The sequence below is a fragment of the Mercenaria mercenaria genome, chromosome 8 (assembly GCF_021730395.1).
Source record: "Mercenaria mercenaria strain notata chromosome 8, MADL_Memer_1, whole genome shotgun sequence".
NCBI lineage: Eukaryota > Metazoa > Mollusca > Bivalvia > Venerida > Veneridae > Mercenaria > Mercenaria mercenaria.
Window position 1 is genome coordinate 52,448,213 of NC_069368.1, and position 12,227 is coordinate 52,460,439.

General features: G+C 33.7%; 1 long non-coding RNA gene across 4 annotated transcripts; it reads left to right on the top strand.

The window, feature by feature from the left end:
- Positions 1-409: 409 nt before the first annotated feature.
- On the top strand, positions 410-9,516 carry LOC123527304 (uncharacterized). 4 transcript variants are annotated; one of them, XR_008372057.1, is made up of 7 exons: positions 410-786; positions 2,752-2,823; positions 3,242-3,322; positions 4,015-4,141; positions 4,600-4,719; positions 6,305-6,397; positions 8,218-9,516. It is a non-coding gene; the product is annotated as an uncharacterized LOC123527304 (long non-coding RNA). The 4 variants fall into 4 exon arrangements; XR_008372056.1 differs by lacking the exon at positions 410-786 and adding an exon at positions 805-1,071; XR_008372058.1 differs by lacking the exon at positions 410-786 and adding an exon at positions 1,100-1,454.
- Positions 9,517-12,227: the final 2,711 nt, after the last annotated feature.

Genomic DNA, 12,227 nt, shown 5'->3' on the forward strand with positions numbered 1-12,227 from the left:
CATTTCTAATAGGATCTATCTGCATGTCTAACGGGGGTTCGCATGAGTGGTTATCACGACAAACTCGTGCGATTGACAAATCATAAGGTAAGTCTCGGTACAGAATGGTGAGTCGATTATTCCAAATTTTCATTCTTGGTAAGCCGTGGAATTATTCGTTATTTATCTTGTCACGTATGAACAACATTTGTCAGCACTTGTGCCACTTCCGAAGGAAATAGTTCCATAAACTTTTGGACGTTTTTTGGTATGAATCTGGCTGGTGCTATGTAAACGAGGGGGGCCCAGGACAATTTGAAAGTTCGTCCCCAGTTCTATTGAACGGACAAAGTGCATTTTATGTCTTTATATTGAACGTGGGAGATGTGCCGTCGTGTTGTTTCAAGAACCAGGCCCCGGTTTCACAAAAAAACTTAAGTTTTTACTCATATTTCAACTCAAGTTATAACTTAAGTCTGATAAACGACTCAGCTGAGTGATTATGTTTGAGAGCGTTTCACAAAAAATCTTAAGTTATTGCTCAGTTGAGTGAAAACTTTCGACTCAAATCTTTCAATATTCTTAATGATATAAGCTACAATTCCGATAGCTCTTCAGACCTCGCGCAACAGAAGGAAGAAAAGAAGTAAAATTACTAAAATACACCGACCATCTCCGTCAAATATCGTTGCACAAAACAACAAAAGCGGTACCCGTAGATCCTGATCATCGCTGAGTGATACTAGTATGTTACGTACGGTGCTTCGCAAGGGGCGAAGGAAGCATGATATAGCCGACCAGTTATGCGTGAGTATATCAGCTGTTTCTGTAAAATGCTATGAATCATTGAATGTGCCAAAAGAGTCTTCTTTGAATGTGCATAGTTTGTTATCACTATCAGTATCAGGATATTTAAAATAATTAAAATACATCTATAAGAGAATTAAGAATACTTCGGAAAAATCGATACGGTAACGTACGGGGAACACAGTTTTATCTCTTGTCGTCATTTCCTGTGTTAGTTTTCATGTATAATTTTCGGTATGGATGAATTCGATAAAAAAACACAACATTATCAGATCACATCATCAGGTACTGATTATTTGTAACATTATTGCTATGATTGTGACCCCATACTTTAGATTACATTGATGTCATTATTGGCAGTGGCTGGGGATCCGGTTAGTCAAAATAATTCGACGTTCAGATTGTTTTATATTTGTGACGGGCAATCAAAACGTCAAACTTTGAAAGACGAAAATAATGGAAGATAAATCACAGTACACAGTCATTTAAAGATATTGGTTTTATCGCTTGCGAGTATTGGCGTGTAGTCTTCTGTAGACAGGGTAAATGTTAATTGTGTACAGCAGGCTACATACATAGGTTTAAATCACCAGAAAATTCGTAATTTTGGATATTATTTGGTAATTTTGGCATAAATCAATGAGGAATTGAATCCCCTTTCAATACATGTAAGTTTTATTTGAATTTATGCCAATTCGTGAAATAATCGGCAATTAAACCTATATCATGTAAAGCGTCTAGTCAAAATAATTCGAGTTAGATTGTTTTATATTTGTGACGGGGCAATCTAAACGTCAAAACTTTGAAGGACCAAAATAATAGAGGATAAATCACAGTACACGGTCGTGTAAAGTTATTGGTTTTATCACTTTCGCATATTGGCGTGTAGACACGATAAATGTTAATCGTGTACAGTACATACATAGGTTTAAATCACCATAAAATTCGTAATTTTGGATATTATTTGATAATTTTTACATAAATCAATGAGGAATTGAATCCCCTTTCTATACATGTAAGTATTATTTGATTTTATGGCCAGTTCGTGACATAATCGGTATTCAAACCTATAGCATGTAAAGCGTCGGCAGCGATGAAAATTTCATCGGAAGTTGCTTCAACTATTTTGATCCTTTGAGTGTTTGACGCGAGTGGGGATATTGCCCATATGGAAAAAAAAAATCTCAATATTTCCTAGGATCACGTCAAATTAGTTGGACTAGGGATCCGGTAACCGGATGAATTTAGCCTTAGGCAGTGGCTAGGGGTTGAGTAACCGTCTAGAGGTCCGGAAGTTATCGTACCCCTACACAACCCTTTTAGGACTGTCTAGAGGCCCAGTAATCAATATGAATAGTGTTTGCAGAGAGGAAACTTTCATTTATCTAGCAAAACATGTGTTGATTTCAAAATATTGCTGTCGTTTTTTTCTAGTCATAGCTTCTATTCCATCTAAACAGCTGATGGCATGTATTGACAAGCGGACTGAGGCCTGATAGGGGTAGCCAAATTCAGAGCTCTTTGTATAGATCTAGTTTTTTTTTTCATGGTATTAAAAACATTGAAAAAATTTGTAATCCTTTAACCCGGAGAAAAACACTATTGCGAATTTGATGAATTATTAAAAATAATTAAGTCATTTGTGCATAATAATGGATCTTTCATCAATTTCTTGTTTTTCTCAGGATTGAATGATTAAAATAATAAATAAAATTAAGCTTTTCTTTAGTATTTTAAATTTGGATTATGCTCATAATTTGATGAATTCGTTTTACTGCTAAAATAAATAACGGTGACTAACGGAAATCGCAGGTAGAGTTTCATATCTCCAACACAAGTGAGAACTATTTTTAAAAATAGATTTGCCATTTGATATTTACCAAAAAATTAACATAAATTATAAAAGTGTAATAAACCAATACATATATATGAATTAAAATGTTTTTGTGTCATTTATTTTTACAGGGAACTGAAAGGTGGACTTGGGGAAATGAAGTTGCAGTCTATGGTCCTGTTTGCCCTGTGTTGTAGGACAAAGTAATTTTGAATTTCTGTGTTTAAAATTTCTGTTGCATATCAGTCTGTTTTAATATCGCTATCAGAAAGTATTTTTAATCTGTGATTCCATTTCACATACTTGTTAGCAAGAAGAATTGCAATATATGCACAATGTAAATATTGTGAATGTGACTTTTTAAAAACCTTGGATTGACAGTGATAATAAAATTTATTCAGAACAATCCCTGTGGATATTCATTACCTAGATATTGAATTAGATTTTCACCTAGCATTTTACATAAGCAATTTATTGACAAGTTATCACTAAATCAGCTAAACCGGTAACAGTTTGCTATTAACTATTTAGACACTTGAAGTATTAAAGTGAAATTTTTGGTTTTGAAATTATTGGATACTTGCTTATACTTTATATTATTTATTTGATTTAATTTTATAGATCTGAAGAAGCTTCTTCTCTGCACATCAACTGAAATTAAGAAGATGTTTGAGAACATCAAAAATGACAGTCAAAATACAGGTTAGTCCCATTGACTTCTTTCAGTTTATGTAATTCAGCATATTTACTTACTACATTTGTAAATTTAACTCTATCCATTTTGTTTTTATGAAATATGAGTCAAGCTAATAATTCAAGCAATCTTTTACTGGATTTGTTTGAATGTAATGGGTGTATGTAGATATTGTGAAAGTCATTCTCTGCCATATAAAACACCCACAAAATAAACTGGATAAAAATTTGCAGTTGATAAAGACTGAATTATATTACTTAATAATCTAAACTTACTGGTTTTCTACACTGAACCAAAAGTGGTAAATATCCTTGCCTAACTTAAACAGCAGTATTTGCTTGTTCTCAAGGGGGGAGAAAATGTTGACTAAGCAACAAAAGTTGTTTCTACAGAAGTGTGATAGTGACAAGATCATTATTACTTAAAAATGTATTACGACTGTTTATGGGCTATTAACTGCAAACTTCGTATCTGAAAAGATGGGTTAAATGAAAATGAAAACCTGCAGTTTTTCTCAGCATCAGCATTTGATGTGGTATGTCTCTGATGTGTAATAATTGCTTAAATCGATAAAACATTGCACAAGTCTTCACTGATACTACAGTACTTTAATTAAGATACCTAACAAGATCAATAGTTTTAATACTTGTAGTATTCATTGATGAAAATATCAAATATCAGTTCTTTTTTTACTATATAGCAATGGAAAATAAGACTGCTGGTTGTCCAAGAGTGACATTAACCCCATCATAAATTACCTTCTTGAAAAACAAAAAAAAGACAGACTGAGAGGAAGGGTTTCAATGATGGCACAGACTCTATTATAGGTAAGTTGCCACTTCAAATAATGTAAACACACATGAAACAACAATTCTTGCTATACTTCCCTTTCTTTCATAAAATAGAATTTCTGCACATTGGATGGCAAAAATTTAAACAATTCTCAACATGAATATAGCTGATTTTCTAGTTAAAGTGTAATATTACTGTTAGATAGAACCATTGTTTTTATATATTTACAATGATTCCTAAAATGGTTGGGCTGAAAACTGGTATGCTGCAAAACAGGCCATTGTTTTGGTAGATAGAAATAATCCCATACAAAATTATTTTTCATGCAGAAGTATATAAAGATATATAAGGACTTACCCCTTGTGCTAATCAACTCCACACAAGGACTCTTTGTTTTTATTTCATATTTCATATTAACTGATCTGTAAAAAAGACTGATTTTCAAAGATTATGTAACATGTATGATTTTAAAATCAATATTTATTGAATTTAGGTCTACCAGCTACCCCAACCAAAGAAGTTTCTGTAAAGAAAGGAGTACTTCCAACCCAGCTCTGTTTCGTTATACTGTGCATATGGCAGAAGTGGTATAAGGAAATAATATAATTGACAGGTATTGCTACTGAAATAAATTGTAGATTCAATAAACACTCTAGCCTATAATTAGGCTTTATGAATTTAAGTTTTAAAAATTTAATCTTCCATTTTATTGAATGAAAATTAAATTTTATTTATATACTAAGACAATGAATGATTCAGTTTAATAGCCCTGGTGTCAAAGACATGGGAGGTGTATATAATGTATAAACTATAAGACTGTCTGTCACAATTCCTTGTGTACTCTGCTATCACTATTTCCATCAAATTTAGATGAAACTTGGTATACAGCATCAATATGAAGTTGATATGCGCATATTATCAGGACTTTCAAATCCTATTTAATATTAGCTCCCCTGAGCACAAAATGCTCAAGGTGAGATATTGTTATCACTCTGTGTTTGTCATCGTCCGTCTTCAACAGTCTAATAAAATCACTGACATGTTTGTTGCTGGGTCATCTGTGTGAAAAACTAGATTACTAGGTCAGTTAATAGGAAATCTTGTAAATACTTAAGGCCACATTGTCTACCTCATCTTCATAGGACTTTGTCAGAACATTTGTCTCCTAAAACCTAGGTCAGGTTTCACCCTTTGAAACTTGGTTATTTGTAGTCAAAAGCTAGATCATTAGGTCAAATCATAGAAAAACTTGTTAACTCTGTAGGGGCCACATTTTCTTCTTGATCTACATAAAACTTCGCAAAAATGTTTGTCTCTATGAAATCTAGGTCAGTTTCAAAACTTAAATACCTGAGGTATTAAACTATGTTACTGGGACAAATCACAGAAAAAACCTTTTTAACACTATATAGGCCACATTTTCCTCTTGATCATCATACATTTTTTTCATAATATTTATCTCTGTGAAGTCTAGGTCAGTACCAAATTGGGTTACATGGGGTCAAAAACTAGGTCACTAGTTAAAACTTTGCCAGACTATGTGTCTCTATGAAATCTAAGTAACTTTTGTAACTGGCTTACATGACTTAGAAGCTATGTCACTAGGTCAAATCATAGAATAATATTGTTAACACTCTAGAGGTCACGTTTTTCATTTGATATATTCATTATATATTTTTATCAGAATATGGGTCACTTTGTATATAGGTTAAGATGAAACGAGATTATCTGAGGTAAAAAAAACTAGCTCCCAATGTTAAAGCATATAAAAACCTTGTGAACAATCTAGAGGCCACATTCTATGTTTGATTTTCATTAAACTCTAGGTCAAATTTGAAACTGGATATCCTAGATTAAAATAGTCACCAGTTTTCCCTGTTTGGCTGTATGGAAAACTTTGAAAAGCGTTGTGTTTAGTTTTAAGTCAATCTGTGAAAGTCAGGTGAGCGATCTAGGGCCATCGTGGCCCTCTTGTTAGCTGTGAGCATGTTATACATTAGTTCTTTTTAAATCCAATTTTAGATAAGTGTTCCCATGTAGGTTTGAATATTGATTGACATAGGAGAAAGTGTTGCTCAATCTGTTCTTTCTGATTACCTCCCTTTATGGTACAGTTTTATGAAACTATTTTTCATTCTTGTGATTAAATTATTTAAAATATGAACTTCAAAAGCATTATTTTTTTAATTTTATTTCAGCAACAACAACAAAAAATTATGAATTTTTCCATTGATTGGTGGTGGAGGGGATAATATTGTTGTCAGTTTGAGAAGTAGAAGAAAAAGTAAATGGTAAGAACACCAGTGTTAACTCCTACTGTGTACAACCTAGATTTATTTCATGCTTAACAAGAATTGCACATGTCATAAAATGTTAAAAACATAACCAGGAGGTTGGTCTGCAGTTTGGATCTCAGTGATTTTAACATTGTTGAATATCATTATTTATTTAACATTTTAGCTCCACTATTCGGAGAACAGGGGTGCTATTCTACCCGCCCCGGCGTTAACATGAGCTTTCTTGGTTAAAGTTTTTCGGCAGTCTTTGTCTTTCTTTGTTACTATTGCTTATATCTTACTGTAACTTCACATTTACATTGTTCAGCATGCAAACAAAGTATTTGCAGGGGCTGGTCCCATTATACCCAAGGTCAAGGTCACGAAGGTGTTATACCAAAGTTATTTTTAAGGTTAAAGTTTTTCGGCAACCTTTGTTTTTCTGTCATATCTTTGTGACTATTGCTTATAACTTACTGTAAGTTCACATAAACATTGTCCAGCGTACAAACAAAGTATGTGCAGGGGCTGGACCCATTATACCTAAGGTCAGGGTCACCAAGGTGTTATACTTGGGTTATTTTTAAGGTTAAAGTTTTTCGGCAACCTTGGTTTTTCTGTCATATTTTTGTTACTGTTGCTTAAATCTTACTGTAAGCTCACATTAACATTGTCCAGCATACAAACAGAGTATGCGCAGGGGCTAGGCCTATTATACCCAAGGTCAAGGTCACCAAGGTGTTATACTTACATTATTTTTAAGGTTAAAGTTTTTCGGCAACCTTTGTTTTTCTGTCATATCTTTGTTACTATCGCTTATATCTTACTGTGTGTTCACATAAACATTGTCCAGCACACAAACAAAGTATGTGCAGCGGCTGGGCCCATTATACCCAAGGTCAAGGTCACCAAGGTGTTATACTTACATTATTTTTAAGGTTAAAGTTTTTCAGCAACCTTTGTTTTTCTGTCATATTTTTGTTACTGTTGCTTAAATCTTACTGTAAGCTCACATTAACATTGTCCAGCATACAAACAGAGTATGCGCAGGGGCTAGGCCTATTATACCCAAGGTCAAGGTCACCAAGGTGTTATACTTACATTATTTTTAAGGTTAAAGTTTTTCGGCAACCTTTGTTTTTCTGTCATATTTTTGTTACTATTGCTTATATCTTACTGTAAACTCACATAAACATTGTCCAGCATACAAACAAAGTATGTGCAGGGGCTGGACCCATTATACCCAAGGTCAAGGTCACCAGGTTGTTATACTTGGAATTATTTTCATGTTGAATTTTTTCGAAAGCTTCGTTTATAGACATATCTTTGGTACTAGGCAAGATAATGACTTGAAATTAAAGATATTTCCTTATAATCATCATCTGATATGACATGAGACATAAATTCATTTTACAGTCAAATCGCCGAATAGTGGAGTGCGCTGTCTTACGGACAGCTCTTGTTTCTTGAAGCATTATGTTATACATAGAAAGATATGCCAGCAATTGTCAGTTGATTTTATTATCATTGATGAAAAATAGAAGCGGAGAAATATACAAAAGCTAGATCAGGCAGATCTGATAATGTTACTTTAATAAAACAATTGCAGTCTGTTGAGCCATTGGATATGATGTGATATTCATCACTCACTCCATTCAAGATTGCCTTATTTTGGAGACTTAGGGAAAGATAGAAAAATCTATCCCTTGCATATGCCCGAACAAATGTATACTTTCCCCCGCTAGGTAGGCAAGAAAATTACATCATATCCGATGATTCAGTAGACAACAATTGTGTAAGATAACACATTCATACATTTTCATTTAACTTTATAGACTCGGATCAAAGACCTTTTCTGAACAGATTGAGAAAACAGAAGTCTACAAAACAGATCAAAGATGATAAAAAGGACGATGTTTATGCTCTGGAAAGAAAAAGATGCTGTTTGAAATAGAGGACATTAAGTAAAAGAAAAGCAAAGACCAACAGCTATTTCTGTTAGAAAAATAAAAAAAACAACAATAAATTAAAGTGATCAGTTTTCCCATTTGAAAACGAGGGTATAATATGTATCTACATTTGTGTGCGCATTTTAGCGTTGTGATCAAATATTTATTTCCCCTGAAAAGAATGTAATATAAATTTGTACAATAGTGTAATTGTCCCCGGGATGGATCATGAAGTATATTATAAATATTCAGGGTGTCATGTGCAGAACCCAGACCCTTATCTCAAAGGTCAAGGTAGCAATGTTTGGTAACGTTTTTGTAATAAGCTGGTATAGATCTAGTAACCGTTACTGGGAATGATTTGAATTTCACACATGTTAATTGTGATGACATGACAAACACTGTGTAAGTTCCATAACTCTGTTTTGATATTAGGCTCTTTTTTTACTCGGGATTTTTTTTGTTGAAAATATTGTTTGGATCTACTTTAATTTAATACTATCAGAGATTTGTACATTTGTTTCTCATTATGCGAGTAAATAGACCAAGAATCATTACTCAGACATGCATTTTGTTAGTATGAGGTGGATGAATTTTGTTATGACCCTTTGTGGTCTTTATGTATTTTTTTTGTTAAATTTTTAGTTTAGATTCACTTTTCAAATACTAAAAATGTTACAGCTTTTAAACTTTATACACAGTAACACTTGTCTTAATTATCATTAAATTAGTAAGGAGTAAGAACCATAGCTTCCTTTGCAGCTTTTAAACTAAGTACACTTTTCTTAATTATCAATATTGTCACCAAACTTGGTGTATAGAAAGCGTATATAAATACTTTACTAGTGGTTGTACTTAAGGCTGAAAATGTGGTTTTATGCCAGTGTTCTGTTCAGAAATTGCATAAATGAAGCAGACATTGTCTGAAAGTGATCTCTAGATTAAGTTTTAAAATGATCTCTTTTGCTTATAACGAAATTTACTAGTTTATCAATTCTATACATTTATATATAATTCTTTTAACTCATTATGTTAAAATACATATAATAACATTCTTATATATTTTGAAATTGAAAAAAAAAAATTGATAAATATTCTGTTCCTGTACATCTATAATTATGAAGAAAAATGTAATAAAATTTCAAACAAGTCATGTGAGTTGTCAATAAAATTTTAACAAATATCTTATATCTCTTTTTTGTTTATCAGAAACCTCATATCCCCACATACCTCTGTCCCACCAAATTGCACCCATCTGCTACTACCACAATCGCAACAAAATATGTTTTACATATTCCACACCTACGTCTTATATCGTAACCGGACAATATACCTCCATCCCACCATTTTTTCTTATTTTAAATTTACTTATATTGTTTCAATGAAGCCCTCATACCCCACCCTAGAAAAAGAAACTGATTATTCTTTAGATTTCCTCATATCCACCCCCACCTCCCCTTCAAAAAACAACAACATATTTCTCACTTTCACTTGTATCCAATCCCCATTAACCACCATTCATGATTTTCGTTCACATTTTTTGTTACATATTCCACACTAACTATTAGTACACCCTACTCTGTTTTACACACATCACACTGACCTTGATATTTGGGGTGCCTAACCTTAAACCAGTTGAAAAAGTCGCCCCCTTGCCAAGACCAATCCTTACGTGAAGTAGTGAGCAGTGGTAAAGAAGATAATCATGCATATAGTGAAATTGGGAAAATTTCGATAAAATTTTAACATGTTCATGACGACGCCGGAGAGTACAATATATAGCTTTTTCAAATAGTCGAGCTAAAATGTTGGAGCAAGTATTCATGAAATGCACCTCTCCCGGAAAATGGAGACTGCTTCAACTTTTGGATAAATACGTTAGTGATATAAGATCACTTGGACGAGTTCTATATCCATATTTACATGAAATGCCTACTTGGTACACATAGATAATGAACATGTATACTTTGTTAATAGTTTTTTTCTATAACAGATACATAACATTGACTTATTAGCTTATCACAAAGGTGACATCACACTAAAAGAAAAAAATCTTGTATGTAGGTCTACATACATTTGGCGAGCATATAGAACAAAATGTTGCAAACCTCGCTCAAATATAGGCCCATATGTACTAGTGCTATATATAAGTGATTGACGAATGTGTGGACAAATAAAAAAAGCATGCAGTTTGATATTAGCAATGAAATAGTTTACGATTTAGAGAAGTACTAAAAAAGCCCAAAAATTCTGGACTGCATTTCATGGAATATCCGACATGTAAGCCTAATTGTGTTATTGGATATCATTAAAAATAATTAACTTTTGACATTGCACTACTTGTTGAAAGCACATTGAAAACTACTGACAGCGATGATGGAATACCGACCAAATTTTTCAACTCATTTTTTGATAAAACACATTTGATAATTTACCTAAACTTATAAAATTAGACTACATTTTTGAAAACGGGTAGAAATAGCTACAATTACGTAACACATGATCAAAAACCGGCCATATATGCACTTACGGTAACGTTCTCAATAGCAAGGCAAGATTTATATGTAAGTCCGGACACGTTAAGATACATCCGATATTACTGTACATAAAAACACATGTGGGTCATTACGGTAGATTTGGGTAAACAAGTTGTAAATGTTTACATTGGAAACGCTATAGACCAATCGTGTATCTGGATATTGTTGAAGTCACCGAGTGCGTGTGTTTCTTGCATTTTCGCTCCAAGGAAATGTGTCTAGCTGCTGTTGTTCTAGCAATAGCCCTGACACTGACGAACTCCACGGATGTCTACATGTAATGAGCTCGCTGTCACAATGGAGCGTAATCAGTCCTGAGAGATGGTGTTTGGTGGAGAGGGGGCGGACCGGGGGTGGGGTGGGGGAGCGGGGAGACGAGATATTGGACGATTCAACGCATTATGATGATGATATTTAGCAAAAAAGACTTTTGATCCTACGAATTCCTGTTGGCACCTATCGCACTCCCTGTTTTCACACCTAGATAGGACTTGTAACGTGTTTATCATGTCAGGATCCACTCACATCGGCGATGCAGCTCTAAGCGTGTTAACAAAATCCGCCATATTTGAGTAATAATTATAGATTTGAGGAAGCCTTAGAGCTGTCTCAAATTAACAGACTCAACTCAAGCTTTGAGATTTGAGTTGAGTCAATAAAATGTTCGTGAAACGCATCTCAAATAATTACTCAACTTAAGTCAAAAGATGAGTACACTATTGAGTTTAAGTCATTACAACAGACTTAAGTTTTTTTGTGAAACCGGGGCCAGTTCTTAAATGAAATAAAAATATTTAAATTCAAAGTACATTATTTGCTAATCCATGCAAAACCAGCAAAACTGATTATGTACGCGTTGTAGGGAGTAACTCGATTTATGTTGAAAGCAGCCGACATACTAATGACACTAGAAGTACGGGTACACGTATTGAAGCCGCAACTTCTTTATCAGATAAGTATAATAACTGGCCATAATCTGAAGATAAAAAAATAATAATATCTGTCAAATGTTTACGAATTGGATAGAAATATACGTCCCGAGGACACCTGCGCATTGGGCGTTAACGAGGCTTGCCGAGTTACCGCCCATGCGCAGGTGGCCGAGGGACGGTCATTTCTATCCGATTCGTAAACACATGACTGATGATCTTTCTTGCATATCGTATACATATAAGCTTTTTATTCTGACAAATTATTTTTCTTGCATATATTTTACAAATAATAGAATAAATAAAGCAAATAGAAATACTTTCATTGTAGCACTCTTTCTTAAAGTAGAGTATGTACACAAAGCGCGGGAAATTAACGTCCGTAAGCAGAAGTGACGTCATTACGTTTCAGTGACGCACAATAACAAAG